The 16,820-nt window shown below is 40.4% G+C and overlaps 1 long non-coding RNA gene across 34 annotated transcripts in view; it reads right to left on the reverse strand.

Moving 5' to 3' along the window:
- The window catches only part of LOC119876491, a 309,631-nt gene that overhangs the window by 140,281 nt on the left and 152,530 nt on the right, over positions 1 to 16,820 (reverse strand). For 4 of the 34 annotated variants that reach the window (XR_005363279.1, XR_005363269.1, XR_005363277.1 and 1 more), the window contains exon 12: positions 15,337 to 15,448. The exons of 29 other annotated variants lie outside the window; for them this stretch is intronic. This is a non-coding gene — a long non-coding RNA (uncharacterized LOC119876491). Of the gene's footprint in view, positions 1 to 15,053; positions 15,245 to 15,336; positions 15,449 to 16,820 lie in introns of those variants that run through there. One more of the 34 variants, XR_005363285.1, reaches the window with a different exon arrangement.

Raw genomic sequence — 16,820 nt, forward strand, 5'->3', positions numbered from 1 at the left:
GAAAATTGGTGACAGTGTGTAAACTGAGCTCATACTCCACTTTATTTCAGTAATCACGGCTTCTTTATCCCTATATGAAATATTTACTGTTTGTTGTAAGCAAAAAAATGTTCTTTAAAGTAAAATTTAAGAAATCTCATTGGAGGAGCACTTTGTAATAGGAGGAAAAATTATGATACAGTCATGAAAGCCTCACTGGCTCTCCCTGTCATTTAGGTGCCTCTCTTAATATTGGAAATATTAACTGGCACTTAAAAATAAACTTAGATTAAACCCTTTTCTAAATCTCCTTACTAAATTTGGGGCAGTTTTTTTCATATTGTTTTAAAGTTGAATTATATTTAGAAATCTTTCTCTTGCAAAAAAATTCTAGCTTAAAAACTGCTAGAATTAATAAGAGAATTCTATAGGGTGGTCAAATATAAGGTAACTATGTATAGTCAATAGCTTTTATTTATAATTAGCAATAAATGCCTAGAAAAGAAAAATACAGAAAAATATACTGTTCACAGCAGTGACAAAATTTTTAAATAACTAAAGAATAAGCTGTAAATAATGCCTCACGACCAACAAATATAAAGCCATAAAGTCTCACCAAAGGACATAAATAAGGATCTGTGCGACTGGACAGACAAGCAGTGCTTTTAGGTGCAAAGACTTAACATCACAAAAATATGACTTCTACCCCAAATTAACATATAATTTAAATCAAATTAAAATCTTAACAGCCTTTTTATTTTTTTTTAAGATTTTATTTATTTATTCATAGAGACACACAGAGAGAGAGAGAGAGAGAGAAAGGCAGGGAGCCTGACTGACATGGGACTCGATCCTGGGTCTCCAAGATCACACCCCAGGCTGCAGGTGGCGCTAAACCGCTGTACCACGGGGGCTGCCCCAGATTTATTTTATTTTTTTAAGATTTTAGCCTTTTAATTTTAATTGGATAAAATTATCTTTAAGAATAAATGGAAGGAACACCTGGGTGGTTCAGTCAGCTAAGCGACCAACTCTTGGTTTCAGCTCAGGTCATGATCCGAGGGTCATGGGATCATACCCTGCATTGAGCTCCATGCTCAGCATGGAGTCTACTTGAGATTCCCTCTCTCTCTCCTTCTCCCTCTTCCACTGCCTCCTCCCTGCCCTCGCTCATGCTCGTACACCCCACCCCCAAAAAAATAAGTAATATAATCTTAAAAAAAATGAATGGAACTTCAACTTCTGGCATGATAGCATGTAGAGTAGCATGGACCTGCTCCCAGGAAAACTGGTGAGAATTGTTTTTCTTAATTTTTAATTCTCTGGAAATGGGCTTATGGGCATGTAGCAAATGAAGAAACATCTTTTCAAGATAATCTACTAAAATTTGGTAAAAACTTAGCCTGTGGTATTTGAACCTAGATTGCACCCTCCCTTCACCCTCAAAGCTCAGCAAAACAGAAACAGACTGGTGCAGCCAAGAACACAGGGCTCCTCTTCCCCTGAGTTCCTAGTCTTAGGGATATCCTCCCTAGAGGTACAGGTTATCAGCATTTCTCATCCTTTTGCCCAGCTACCTGTTGCCAAGGCCAAGTTCTGGGAGAATGCAAACCAGCAGTAGGAGTTCTCTTCTTCTATCACTCCCACTGGTGGGGTGAATTGTAGGGTACATAAATTAGATCTAGTAAAGTTGTTAGCAAAAATGAAATAAGTAGAAGTATATATGCCCAAGAATAACCAAGAAAAGTATGAAAAGGAAGTACATGACTCCCCAGATACCATAACTTAAATATAAGGCTACTATAATCAAGTCAACGTGATATGGGTACAGAGAGAGATAAACAGATCTGAATTAAGAACAAGAACTAAATCCCTGTGCATTAGAAGATTTAATATAGGGCAATGGTATTTCAACTCAGTGGGCACAAATGATATTTTTCCAATAGTGCTGGTATGACTAGCTAGATATCTGGAAGGAAAAACTACATTGGACTTCCATATTACCCCATGGATACACAAAAACAAATTCTAAATCTATTGAAGACTTAAATGAAAAAAACTGCAATAATATCCAAGAGACAAGAGACCCCCTGTACAACCTTGGGTTAGGGAGGCCTTAATCAACACTGGAAACCCTGATGTCATAAGAGAGAAAACAGATGTATAATCTTTATGGCAAAAAATGCTACAGACTTAAAAGAGTCATAGAAAAGTAAATCTAAATAGTTATCAAATGTAAGAAAATTCTCACATTTAACAGTAGTCAGGGAAATTCAATTAAAGAAGCAATGGAGTATCAGTTACACCTCTCAGAAAAGAAAAACTTTAGTAGAGGGGTAACCACTCATACCTAAGGTTAATGAAGAAAATAATATATTCTTACTTTGCTGGTAAAAATGTTATTATGGCCCTTAGAGTAGTCTGGCAAAATCTACTGGAACTAAATAGACATATATTCATTTGGCTGAGTAATTCCATTCCTTGGAACCTATGAAAAGCACCAAAACAAAAGGAATATATGAGGCTGACTATTGTAGTATTTTTTTTGGAACAGATAAAACAAATAAGCAAATCAAGTGAATTTCCATCAGTAAGTATTAAATAAATTATGTTATGTAGACATCATGAATTAAACATGTACCAGATGACTTACAGGGATTTCTAAAAAGTATTCTGAGAGAAGCAGGACACAGAAAATTGGATATAATATATTCCTAGTCTTGTTTTTAAGCAGCTAACACTACATAAGAATAAATACTTATATTTCTCTCTGTGCATACATACATTTTTATTTAATTGTAAAAGCACGGAGAAAGAATATGAGAGATTATAAACCAGGTTATCACTGTGGGTAACAGGCCAAGGATTGGTGACTAAGGTAAAGAGGGGTATGAGTAAAAAAGGAAAAGAAATCATAAAAAGGAACATACCAACAAAAATATATGCATAATACTCTCACATTTATACACATATTTTAAACTGTATTTATGCATACAGAGGTAATTTTTAAAATAATATTATTTGACAAATGCTGTAAAAATGCTAATTCTATTAGGGCATAGCTCAATGGCCAGGAAGGGAGAAAGAAAACAAACTCTCCATGGATCTATGTTCAACAGAAGCATCTGTTTCTATCCTCCTAAATCAGCTGTCTTTTGTCAATGTCATGGAAACCTGACCTCTCAAGTGTTCCTACCTTGACATCTGAAATTACACACAGCAGTAGTAATTGTCTTAGTTCTTCCCTATCTCTTCGCTAAAGCCAACCCTTCACCCTCTCCTGCCTTCTCAGTAGCTGTCCATCATTAGAGCTACTTGCTTCTGTATTTTAGTCCCTTCCTCAAATCTCTTCTCCCCAAGTTCCCCCTCTATCTGACAATGCCTTTCACATTCAGATTTCACAAGAGTAAACTAGTCTGCTTTCATCATCTGCTGATGACTTTCAAATCTTGATTTCCAGCCCATATTTTTCTTCCTAACCCCAGCCTCCTATTTCCAAAAAGTACAGCAAATTTACCTCAAGGTAGTTCAGGCTCATCATGTCTTTATTAGTCTGCTAGGACTACCATAACAGAATACCATGGACCAGGTGGCTTTAATAATAAACATTTATTTTCTCAAAGTTCTGGAGGCTGAAAGATCAAGATCAAGATTGCCAGCAAGTTTGGTTTTTCCTGAGACCTCTCTCCTTGATTTGCCCTCACATGGCCTTTCCACTGTATGTGCACACCCCTAGTATCTCTTCCCTTTCTAGGGACTCCATTCACATTGGCTTAGGGTCCCACTCTAATTGTCTCATTTTAGCTTAATTGCTTTAAAAGTTCTATTTCCACACACAGTCACATTGTGAGGTTATGAGGATTATGATTTCAACATATGAATTGGGGGGCTGGGGACACAATTCAGCCCATCATCATGTCCAAAACAGAACTCATTCCCATGCAAACAGTAAACTTGCTTTTCCTTTTCTATTTATCTGTTACAGAAGAAGATGTCAACCCAGGATCCAGAGCTAGAAACCCCAGAGTTATCTGCTGAAATTATCTGACAGAAGTTGGCTTCTGTCCCTGTGGCCCATGCCCATTCATATGTTCACCAAATGTAGCCTCCATGTTTCCATCATTACTAGCATGGCCAGAGATGACCATCATCCTCTTAGATTATTACAACAACTCCAACCTTCTTTTCTGGCAACCAGCCAGCACATACTCAGTCTAGCCTCCACTATTCTACTAGAACAATCTAGCTTCCTTTTAAAATAAAATCTAATTATGCCACATTCTATTTAGAAACTTCCACTCTCTATTGTCCATGGGAAGAAACCCAATTCCTTTGTTTGGCATAAAGGTTTGCCCATTTCCTGTCCTCAACCTAGGGCTTCATCTTGTCTTCTAGCACTCTATCCACTTGTAGCTTGTGTTCCAACAACATTCAATGCATTTTCCATAAATATATCATGTCCTTTCTTCCCTGTCCCTAAAGTGTCATTCCTTCTCTTTCCCTGCAGGGAAGATTGTAGTTACCCTTTGTGGCCTGGATCAAAGTCTTTCTGTATTCCCAGTAAGTCAGATCCTCTTCCATTCCCCCAGGCTGTTTTATCTATATTATACACATTTATTCAATTATTATAATGTTTCATCCTATATTTTTTTCTTCCCCACAAGCCTGTGTATGTCTCAAAGTGGAGACCCTACTTACAGGGCACTCATTGAGTGTTTGTACTGATTGAGTGATTCATTGGACCTGTGTCCTAAGCGCCTCAAACTCCATATGTCCAAAATAAAACTCATAGTCACCCCTTCCCCACAGCTCCTTTTCCCAGCATCCATTATCCTAACATGGACTTCACCATTTCTCTTGGCTACATAGCACTCAAATCTTGGACTCTTCTTGGACATCATCTATGCCTTTATTTCCAAAGTAAAATCAACTACCAAAGTGTAGGAGTTTGTCCTTAAAAAGTCTCTCTGTTACCATCAGAAACCAAGTCCACACCACCCTCTGACTACGCTTCTGCCCCATCTTAGGGGACATGCTTTTGACCTCTATCAATGCATATTCACTGAATGCTGCTTCTAGAAAGGTTACCTTAAGCACTACCTTTAAAGTGTTACTGTAGTGAATCCTTGTTGCCTAAAGAGTTTATTTCCAACTACTCACTCTGGCAATCAGGGAAGTAAAACTACTGATTTGTCCTCACTTCCTGTAGCTACCCATCACAGACTCTAGGTACATCATCACATCCCCTTGCTAAGGTCTTCCCACTTTTCATGCCCTACCCTTCCTTTAAAACCCTACTCATTCATTCATTCATTCCATATTTACTGGGAACCCTCTCTATGCTAGACACTGTGGTAGGCTCTGATGGTGAAATAGAAAGAGGCAAGATTCATAACTCTTTAGAAACCAGTTGTGCTCAGATTTTACTCTGCTTAAAAAATAGCTAAAGCACGAGGTTAAACCGAAGATTCCTATACCAAACCCCTCCATCCAAAGATTCATATTTATAGGTGTAACAGTGGGGCTGAGAAAGGTTTATGTTTACCAAATACCTAGGACTCTAAGGAACACCTCTTTGAAAGTCAATGATATAAACAAGAATACATAAAAGCCATGCATGATGTAAACACAAGTTATTATGGGAGCAAACTATACTTGAAAGGCAATCATATAACCAGGCAAAGAAGATGGGTGTGAAGAGATTCAAGGGGAGAAGCTTTCATGAAAAGGAAACAGCCTGTGCAAAGCAAAGTTTGAAAAGTCTGAGACCAGTTCGCTCAATAAGGTTGAATCAAAGAGTCCAGTGGGAAGGGATAGGAGATCATCAACAAAGTTGACCATCCAGTGCAGACGACAGTGGGTCTTTAGCAGGGGAGTGACATGATCCTTGGCCCTGCATGAACTCCGTTTTCCTTTCCAACAGTTCTTTCCCCAACCTTGGTTAGTTCTCTCACGTGCAAATACTTATTAGTACTCAGCTGAAGACTCAAGGGGTACTCTGCAGATCTCTGGAGCTGTCTTTCTGTGCAGCTTTCTTCTCTCTGATACTCCACCCTGGGAACTCTATCTAGATATTTTCCTGGTCTCCATCCCTAGCAACATTTCCTCAATTCAGAGAATCCATCCCTGCACCATGGCTTCACATCTCTCTCAAGGCAAGAAGATAGAACAATCATAGGGTTCATCGTATTGATTCCTGTTTCTTAGAGATCACTGTCCTTCTTGGCCTGATTTGCACTGTTTTGAAACATATTTTTTCACATATTGTGCCAGGGTTTTTTTGTTTTTTTTTTTTTTCTTTAGCAGGAGGATAAATCTGATTCCTGTTGTTACATCTTGACTGGAAACAGTAGTTCAATTCCATATTTCTAAATAAAAGGCTTATGCTAATATCTCTTGATTTACACATTTTAGGCATTATTGACTGTTTTCGATTTACGATTGACTCTACTAATCATAGTTCTTTCCCCCTCAGCCCAGACCCAGCCTCAGAGTCTTCTCAAGACAGCACTCAGTCAGTCAGTCCTAACCAACAGATTAGAGTTAACAAACAAGTTTAAACATTTTTGACATCGTAGGACTAGATGTTACAGTGACTCCCACTTCTAAAATTCTGTGTGATTCTGGTTAGAAGATGAAATGAAAATCACGTATGTTATTAAAGCTAATAGGAAACCATTTATAATAAAAAAACTTGCTATATATTAAAGTCATAACTGTGACTAAAAAAAGTTTTGAAAAAGCATCTGTGAAGTAATTCACTTTTTTCATTTAGTATTAAGAGCAATAGGAGTCACACTGAATTGAGAAGTGTTAGAGGAAATACAGAAGAAATGAGATATTGTTTGTATAGTTTCTCATTTTCTACTCAACAACAGTATAGAGGAAGAATTACAAAATGAGGACTCTATCTCTAGGGTCTTAACTTCATCCATACAAAATACCATAGATTTGGCACCTAAGGAGTGCATGGGCTGAAATCCACAGAAGCCATAAGAAAACCTATGGTGATTTCAAATATAAGGATTAAAAATAACTATCACAGATTTAACTAATCATGCAAAAGCTTATCACAGCTTTTACTAATCATGCAAATGTTCAGATTTAATGTTCACTTAATTCTTTGAAAAAGGGAGACGGGTACCTGGGTGGCTCAGTCAGTTAAGCAACTGTCTTTGGCTCAAGTCAGGATTCCAGGGTCCTGGGACTGAACTTTGCTTCGAGCTCTGTGCTCAGCAGGAGTTTGCTCACTATCCACCCCCTACCCCAACTCATGCTCTCTCCCATGCTCTCTCTCTCTCAAATAAATAAACAAAATCTTTTTTAAAAAGGAAGAAAAGCAAGTCTTCTAAGAATAACTGATGGGCGGTAAACATCACTTAAAAGCTTTCATGTGATAAAATAATTTGCCTAAATATGGGAAGAAAAAAAGCCTGGAGAATGAAAATTAGATAGAAATCTATATAGATAAAACTGGTATAACTAGGTGTAACAATAACAGCAAGCATAGTAGATCACGTAACACCCAAGAAAAGGAAAGATTCCCAACAACTCTTACACTGTTGAGAGGAAAATATTGTTTCATCCACTCCCTTCCTCTCTGGTCCAACCTCAAGGACAGATCTGTTAACATCATGGGCACCATGGAGCCTCACTCTGGGGTTGAAGGAGGTAACCTCCCCCCCCCTCAAACTCCCTTCCACGGACAGGTCTGACACAACTGGTGCTACAGGAGGAGAAAGGAATCTGGAGAGGAACTATGGAGAGACTCTTGAACATTGAACACCTTTCTTCCTTTTGGAGGAAAGCTGGACATGTCTTCTACTTGTGGAGTCTTAAACTTGTGGAGTTTATATAACCAAATGGGATCTGGAATCCAGTAGTGGCCTCTTTGAGGCTAACTCAAGGCAGGACTTTAAAAGAAGGGTTGGAAGAGTCTAAGCTATGTTTCTCAGCCAAGACCTCAGAGGATTTACTTGTGACAGAGGTTTGGGGCAGAAGCTCTCTTCTGGAATGAGGAGTGTACATTTGGCAAGAACATCCCCAAAGCTGAGCCCCTATCTCTGCAGCAGGTACCTGAATCAAAAGGAAATTTTCCCTCCCCCAACACCCACTACAGCTGGAACAGACAAGCAGAAAGGAGAAAGAGAAATTCTTTGTACACTTTGCATGAAGTCCTGATTCATTTGTATGCCTTGTTAGGGATTAAGATGATTCTTGCTCATGCTTGCTGACGTACATCCAAGATTATCCTGCTAAATCTCCAGAAATGCCAACTGGAAAACAAATGACAATTGTTCTCTTAAAAGACCTTTGTTTGGCTGCATGGCTGTAATGGCCTTGTGGGCTCATTCAAGTGACAGCCTGGAGACAACAATGCAAACAGGAAGAAAGCAAACCTCTGTAAAGCACCAAACAAAGGCCACTGCAGGTTCAACTCCACAAGCCTAGTGGCTGGCCTTTGAGCTAATTGTTGAAGCAGGATGCCAGAACCAAGGGCAGGGTAGAGGAGAACCCAAGGGCAGAGCCAGAGCAATGCAAAGCCTCAGCACAGAACTGGGCAGAACCTTCAGCAATTGAGGCCAGTCATGCCCAGAGCTGGATTCAGAGCTGCTGAGAAAATCACAAGTCTTGGCTAGGAGAACTGGAGGCAGCGCTGCAATGAGGCCTTTAAGAGGACCCTCGGCTGGTCCATACACATCTGCATAGCAGAAGGCCAAGGTCTATCTGGCTAGCAACAACTGGCCATCTAAGCTCCCTCTTCCATCCCTTACATCCTTTCCTTTTCAAGGTCATCCTCAGAGCTCACTTCACCCTATCTCCGCTGAGTAAAATTTCTCAGGACTTCCCAGGGAGACAAAGAGATGGAGAAAAGGGGAGATGGACCACAAAGCAATTTCCCTGATGTCTGGCACATCACTTCCTTTGGCCTCTCAACCTAGGCATGATCCCCCCACAGCTCTGGAAGAGGATCCTGGACTCCTCTCTGAGCAGCTATGTAAGACCCAAACCTCCTTCCCAGTATGAGAGATGCTCAGAGATTGGCCCTTTCTGTCTTCCCATCTCTCATTACTCTGTTCAATGTAGGAAGCCCTAACCTCATGGCCAGTATTTTCCCAGGAGCCAGGAAGACGATCTTTAATTTGAGGAAACTCTTACAGGTCTACCCACTTGCTTTTCTAGTGTAGAGATTCAGCCATTAGAGATCAAATCAAAGCATTTATTCAAAGAGATGTCATAGGGATCCCTGGGTGGCGCAGCGGTTTAGCGCCTGCCTTTGGACCAGGGCGCGATCCTGCAGACCCGGGATCGAATCCCACGTCAGGCTCCCGGCATGGAGCCTGCTTCTCCCTCTGCTTATGTCTCTGCCTCTCTCTCTCTCTCTCTCTGTGTGACTATCATAAATTTAAAAAAAAAAAAAAAAACAAAGAGATGTCATATTTTCACTAGCATTTGGGATCTCAATTTCTGTGCTACCAGTTTTTGGGGGTGTTTTTTTTACCTTATTTCATAGCTAAGATAACAAGGCAAGAAGAAAATATATTAACTATTGTATGTCCATTAAATTTGCTTAAAATCATGTTTTCATTCTTTTTTTTTTTTAAAGATTTTATTTATTTATTCATGAGAGACACACAGAGAGAGAGGCAGAGACACAGGCAGAGGGAGAGGCGGGCTCCAATCCCGGGACTCTGGGATCATGCCCTGAGCCAAAGGCAGACACTCAACCACTGAGCCACCCAGGTGTCCCATGTTTTCATTATTGTACAAAGCCAATTGACAGGAATATGCCGGGAATAAGAGCCAAAAGAAGTATAAAGATTTGTTTTAAATATATAGCCTTTCTCTCAGACCTGGTCCTAGGATCTGGGGAGGGACAACTGTCACACGCCCACTGCAGTCCTAGGGTGGTACAAGAGAAAAGCCCCTGAGATAGCAATGGAGTGAAGGTTTTTTAAAATTCACCCTCCTAGAACCCCAGGTTCTAAGGGAACTTATTTTGCAAATGTCCTCAAGGATCTAGCTCGCATTAATTTGACAAAGTTCAGCAACAGGGGACAGGGCCCCTGATGAAGGTCCAGGATAGGAAGATGGAGGTTTGGACCTCCACAGTCAGACTGCTGCATTCAACTCCCTCCCATTGTGGAGTTCAAGGAAGTTACTGAACCCCTCTAAGCTTCCACTTCCCTGCACATAAAATGAAGATGATAACAGCTATCACTTTGCACATACTTTGTGCCAGGCTCTGTTCTGAACTTCCCCTATTTCAACTCATCCATCTTTATTAACAATCCTAAGCCTTTCATCCATATTGATTCATTTGCTCTTCACAACAACTCTAGGAGGTAGGTTCTATGATTATCCCAATTTTATAGATGAAGAAACAGGCATAGAGAGATTAAATACCACATTAAAAGATTGCCGGGATTTAGTAAGTATTCAACAAATATTAGCTATTGTTACTACCATTAAGGATTTCACAGATGCTGAGTGGATAGAGCAAGATCATATGTTACTTTGTCTCTTTTTAGCTTCATTCCTTAGTTCCCAGTTCTCACATAAATTTGCTGTAAACCAGCTACCTTCTTTACTAAGTCTCTCTCCTACTTCTCCAGGACACATAAGCACACAAGTGCACACATGCACGCACGCACAAACTTTCTCATATACACAAACTCAAGCTCAACACATATGCCCATATCCTGCGCCAAGCCACAGAGTCATTCTGGCAACCCTAACCTAACTCGAGATTTAGGGCTACCTTGATTCACCAGAAACCTGTGGGTGGCCAGTTTAGGTTGATTCTTCTGTGGTCTGGCTGGCCTTAATGAGAAAACTCAAGAGATATTTTGACTTTAGAGGATTTAGAAATACTCTCTGGGGTTTTCCTTAACCAGCTGATCTGCAGCAATAGTAAGACTTAAAACTTCAGGAGTCACCCAAGTATTAATGGTCTGCTGCAGCAACTGGGTATGCTTCACCACCCTTCCTAGACCTGCCCATGATGCTTCTCTTTGGGGGTTCTTGGGCAGACTGGAGTATTTTCAGACAATGGAACTGTGACTCGCTCAGAACAGAACACCACACACAGATGTGTTTTAATGAGAGCAGGAGGAGTCCTTAGCAGATACCTGGTTAAGACTCATCATCATAAAAGTGACATCTTGGGGCTCACAGAACTTGAAGGGGCTTGCCCAGAGGTTGCAAAACCAAAAGGAGCCTGGAGCTGAGATCTCTTTATCCAGAGTTTGGTTTTCTTCTCACTATGTCTCACACTGGCTTCACCTATTTCATCAAAACGTACATTTCTCCTACTTAGCATTTTTCCATGTGGAATAGAGGAGCCTGAGAATGTGAGCCAAAGAAGGAAAAGGAACAGAAGCTAGGCCTATAGTACTATAAAAAAAAAAAAAAAAAAAAAAAAAAAAAAACCTGACCATAAGTTTTAAGGAAAAGGCATTTTGATTTGCAAACTAAAAAGAAAAATGTCAAATCCCTAAAACATAGTCAGATTCCCACAACTGTCTTTAATGAGAAAGAATAGAAATCACTCAGGTAGTGAATGAAGTCTTTCCAGAATGTTCCTCATGAGCAGGCACACAACTTCAATCCTTAAAAAATTAAATCTTTATTCTGTGCTTGTGCCTCCTCTAACTGAACTCTTCACAGATGGACTGCAGGGCTGTGCATGTGTCTGGACCTTTAGGGATGGGGAGCAGGGTTTTGCTTCCTGCACCATCTGGTTCACTGTTCCCAGCTCCAGCCTAGATTCCCAACTACAGCCGAGTAATCAGAAGAAATCAGAAGAACACCTCAGGGAAAAGAATCTAGGACTCAGACTTAACTTCCTCTAAGGAGGATCAAACACTGAAGACTGTTCCTTTTCAAGTTTTATTAATCCTGGTTCATAATTTCCACCACATCATTAGTCATTTCCTATTTCTGAAGGGCTGGCAGCAGTCGCCAAGGCATCAGGCAGTAAATGGCCAGATAACCGTGCCACCTGTGTGCCGTATTGACAGTTACCCACAACCGCATCTGGGTGAGAGGCTAATGTGCTTTTTCTAAAAGGCAAGCCATTTAGAAGTGCAGCCCAGTTTTTGATCTCTTGCTAAATACTTTTATCCACATCGTCTCCCCATCTGGGCCTGGAAGTCATCATGTGACCTGCGGCTCTTTGAAAAGAAGGCAGCAAGGCAACAACAGCAAATCTGCCATAACCCCTGAGCAGCATGAGCTCTCGAACCCCTCCCAAGAAAGTGAGGCTATCCATGTCTCCAGCAAAGAGAACTCCAGGAGCTGAAGTGTAAAGAAAGAATGGAAAGTGACAAGAATTATATCCACAAGAACCCTTTTTACAAAGAGACAGATGAAATATAATCTATAAAGAACTTGAGAGCCGACTAGGAAGATGAATTCCATGGGGGTTATACCCAGTTCCTAATAGCACGGAGGTAGCCACACAGTCAAGTGGCTTCTCAGTATCCTGACTCCCCAAGGTCAGAGGGTCTCTCCAATTCAAAAGTCCTGAGGAAACTCAGCACATGACAGGCAAGCAGGGTGCTGGGGGAGCCCTATCTCTAATACAAACCTAGCAATTCAGGGATACAGGCTTCAGTTCCAGGGACCAAACAGAGGGCTAACAATGGAAAAAGGTACATCTCAGCTTTGTTGGCTGAGCCCTTGGCTAGAGACTATCTAAACTGTCTGGAGAGCTATGGTTGGTACTCAGAAACTTCTGAGCCTGCATTTCCACCACTAGCCACTCCCATATGAAGGACTGTAGGGGAAATACAAATAAAGCTCATCTGAGAATATTTTAATTTTTAAAAGGCTAAACCCTAATACCTGGCCCTTAAATAGCATTTCCATCTGGATAATCCCAAGTACTTTGCCAAAAGTTGGGTAATCACATCCCTGTTAAGCAAAAAGGGAAGTTCCCAAGCTTAATTGCATCTCTCATGAAGGACAGAAAACTGAAGGCAGCAAGTCAAGGAGAGTGTATAACTTTTTCCTCATTACCATTCAACACAGAGAAGTGGTCTCTTCTTGGAGAACTACAGCCTTGAGTGCCATTCTGAGGATTAAAACTGAGCCAGGACAAGTGTTCATATAGGCAAATCCCCTTACCTTCACCCCCTCTGTCTACCAATGGTTGTACCAGGAGGTGGTAAAAATGCAATCCCACAGAGTGTAGTATCAACAACCATAGGACCAGGAGTGGAAAAGTCAGAGAAACTGAATCCTCTGTTCTTTTTTCTCTTATACTTAACACACTGGCCCCTGCTGTTACCAGTCTCAAGGGACAAAAAGCATGAAAACACATCCCATTACATTTTGAGGAGCCTGTTCTATACATCTGGCCTCTTTTGATATCTTGGATACTCTACAGAAATGACTAATATTTGAATTGGAGGTTTTGTTTTTTTAACTACATACATACATACACACATGCTTACATGCATACAAACACTATCCTAGCTTTTGGATTTCTTTTCTTCTTTTTTTTTGGATTTATTTTAAATTCTCAAATTTTATTCTGATTTTCCTTCTCTGAATTTTACATTGTAGTCAACAATCCATCTATTGGCCACTTGTTAAAGCACCAGAAAGGAGAGGGTCACCTGGGTGGTTCAGCAGTTGAGCATCTGCCTTTGGCTCAGGGTGTGATCCTGGATCCAGGGATCAAGTCCACATTGGGCTCCCTGTGAAGAGCCTGCTTCTCCCTTTACTGTCTCTGCCTCTCTCTCTGTGTCTCTCATGAATAAATAAAATCTTTTTTTAAAAAAAGTATCAGAGAAGAGAAACTGCCATTTCTTACCTTTTGATAATTCTAATATCCCTCAACTTAAAAGAGTTTTATCCTCTAGTCTGTTTTCCTACCAAAAGCTATTGAAAGTCTAAAACTCAGCCCAGTTGTCAAGAGCAGACTCATAATTCCCTTATGTAACTGAATTCATCAAATTTACATCAGCCACATAACTTTCCTGTTCATATCTGTTCCAGCAAATCAGGTATTGAGGGCTAACACTCCTGTTCAACTATTTAAAGTCAATCTTCCTCAGTAATACACCGTTCTGAGGAGCTGAGCTTTCTAGCTCTCCCAAAGAACCTAATCTGAATGAGGTTAGCACAACAAAAAGAACCATCTAACAGATTCTGATACCCACGATGTTTACTCACAAGGCCTCTAAATCACTCTGCTGGAGTCACTAGGGCCATTTGCTCCCCTGTTTCTAAGCCTCCTCACAAAGCTCCCCCACCCTCACTGCAATTGCTGTGGTAGCTAAAACCAGTGTTGATTTTTATCCACGTGGCAACCTCATGAGCTCAGAGGTTCCAAACTGACCAAGTGGCCTTCAAAAATGTCCCCCCTTTCTTCTTATAAAGGCTGAGCCAAGCTCTGTATGATCAAGACAGAAAACAATCCCTTATCATGTCGGAAGTAATACTTGTGGTTATCTAAAGCAATGGTAATCATATCATACACTTTATCTGTGACTGCCTTTTTCCTTCCAAGGGTAAGAATAGAAACTTCTTCTCCTTCATAATGAGCACTATTGAAACTCCAGCAGGCAGACTCTGCTTTTGGCGATCTGCCATTCCCTAGCATAAGCGTGTAATCATCTCAAAAAATGTAACATGGCAGAGAACAGGTACAAGTACTTTCTGGAAATATGTTTGTAAAGGGCTGACTTACTAACAGGGATTGTTTGTGTTAGGGCCTTTTTGGCCTGTATGTTTAACAAGAACTTGCAGTTCTGGTGCCAGCCCAGTTAATCCAATAGGACTTTATGTAGGGTTTCAGGGGATAGAGCCCAGGAAACAATACAGGCCTTTTCCCTCCTAAGTGCTGCTACACCACGAGAGATAAGCCCTCTGCTATTTAATCCATCATAGTTCCTTTTGATAGATATTGTGGCTGTCAGCGCACCACATCAAAACATATGCTCTATCAGATTCACAGCACTAGAGAAGTCTTTAAAATAAAATTATCAAACAGCATCATTTATTGAAAATGACAGTCCAACTACAGTCTCCGTGACTTATCAGACACGCAAACACTACAGCATTCGGTATACACATCAGCCAGCAGCCCAACAGGTCAAGCCCTCTGCCCAGGGAGCCACCACTGCCTAGAAGAATACATTGTCAGGAATGAAGTAAAATGCAGTTTCCTTTTGCAAGAGGAAGAGATTTCCATATCTGCTTGTCAGATTGGAAACCTGGAGCACAGTGCCACAGAGGTTAGCAAATACTGGCCCTGAAGAGTGAAAAGCACATGGGTTTTGGTTTTCCTTCTGCTTCCCCCTGGGAATGTATCTCACTGCCCCTTGCCCGATTCCACAGACTTACCTCTCACTGAAATTGTCCCTGCTCCCCGACTGACTGTACATACTGATACAGGATCCAAGAGGTGAAATCAGCTCCATTTGCCCAGATAGTTTTACTTCAGGGAATGAACTTGCTAAGGATGAAACAAAGTATTTCAATGCCTGAGACAGTTGTGGGTCTGTTTGGTTTTATTTTTTAAGTAGGCTCCATGCCCAACATGGGGCTTGAACTCACGAGAGACTCTGAGATCAAGAGTCCCATGCTCTACTGACTGAGCCGGCCAAGTGCCCCAGTTGTAGCTTTTATATCTCCTTTACTGGGCTACCATCTTTGCCTTTCTGTAATGTAAATGTATTACAAAGAGATATTATATATAATGCAAAGATATTCCAAAGTACTTGCTCTGCTTTAGAAGGGAATTGCACAAATCAAATTTACACAAGTATGAGTTTAGCTAAAACATAGACACTGTAGTGATATTTATAGAGTGTTTTTGGAGTATTTCTGCTATATCTAGAAATTTTTCTATCAGATCTCACTTAATAAAGAATAGCGTTTATCTTATTTAAGTGTTAATTATTAAATTATGTACAAGTTTAGAGGCCAGGCCATAGAAACATATAAAGGACAACTATTGCAAGGTAATCTTCATCAACTGTTGTCAACCTCCATTCAATAAATATGAAGCAAAAAAAAAAAAAAAAAAGGAAAATACATTGAGAGAGTAAATGAAAGGAAGAACTTCTCGCCAATGGAAAAATGATAAATAACTATACTCCACAACAAATGCCCCAAATTCCTATTCCCAGGAAGCTCTAAGTTTGCACTGCCTTGGATGGTTTAAAAATTTTGTTGAAGTCATGAGGAATTATTTTAGATTGCTTATTGTAGTCCCTTCCAACAAATGAGTCTTCAATCAACACATACACCTGCATGTGGTTACCTGTCAGGGAGTTCACAGTCAGATGCTAATCCTAGAGAATGGACTTGGTAGCTCTAAGTTTCACATTCATAAACAAAATCATGAACTTTTCTCTAAATGACAAGATGGCTGCAATATCCACTTGGATTAAAAACTGATGTAACAGACTGGTGAGAAAACAAATTATCAATAAGATTTCTGATCTATAGAGAAATATAAAAGGCAAAGGGGCTCCTGAAAATAAAAGTTATTTGTTCCTAAGCCCTACTTCTTTGCTTGGAGCTATTTCTTAAGAAAGAAACTGCTTCCTTCCCTAACCATATAAAACAATCCCTGAAGTTATTTATAGTGTTCATGGCCCGGAGGCATCACTTGGTTCCCCCACCACAAGCCCAACCATGTGTTACTATATTAAAAAATGTGAAAAAGTAATTATGGGGTATGGAAGCCAGTGTCTGCAGACACAACCTGCCAAAGAGGAAGTGACAGGAAACTTATGCTCCTCATTGCTGCTCAAGCACTGCCCAGGCTCCAGGCTCAGAAGAGAGCAATCTGTTCCAAGAAATAAGAGAGGAGCCTGCCC

This window comes from Canis lupus, chromosome 8 (assembly GCF_011100685.1).
Source record: "Canis lupus familiaris isolate Mischka breed German Shepherd chromosome 8, alternate assembly UU_Cfam_GSD_1.0, whole genome shotgun sequence".
Taxonomy (NCBI): domain Eukaryota; kingdom Metazoa; phylum Chordata; class Mammalia; order Carnivora; family Canidae; genus Canis; species Canis lupus.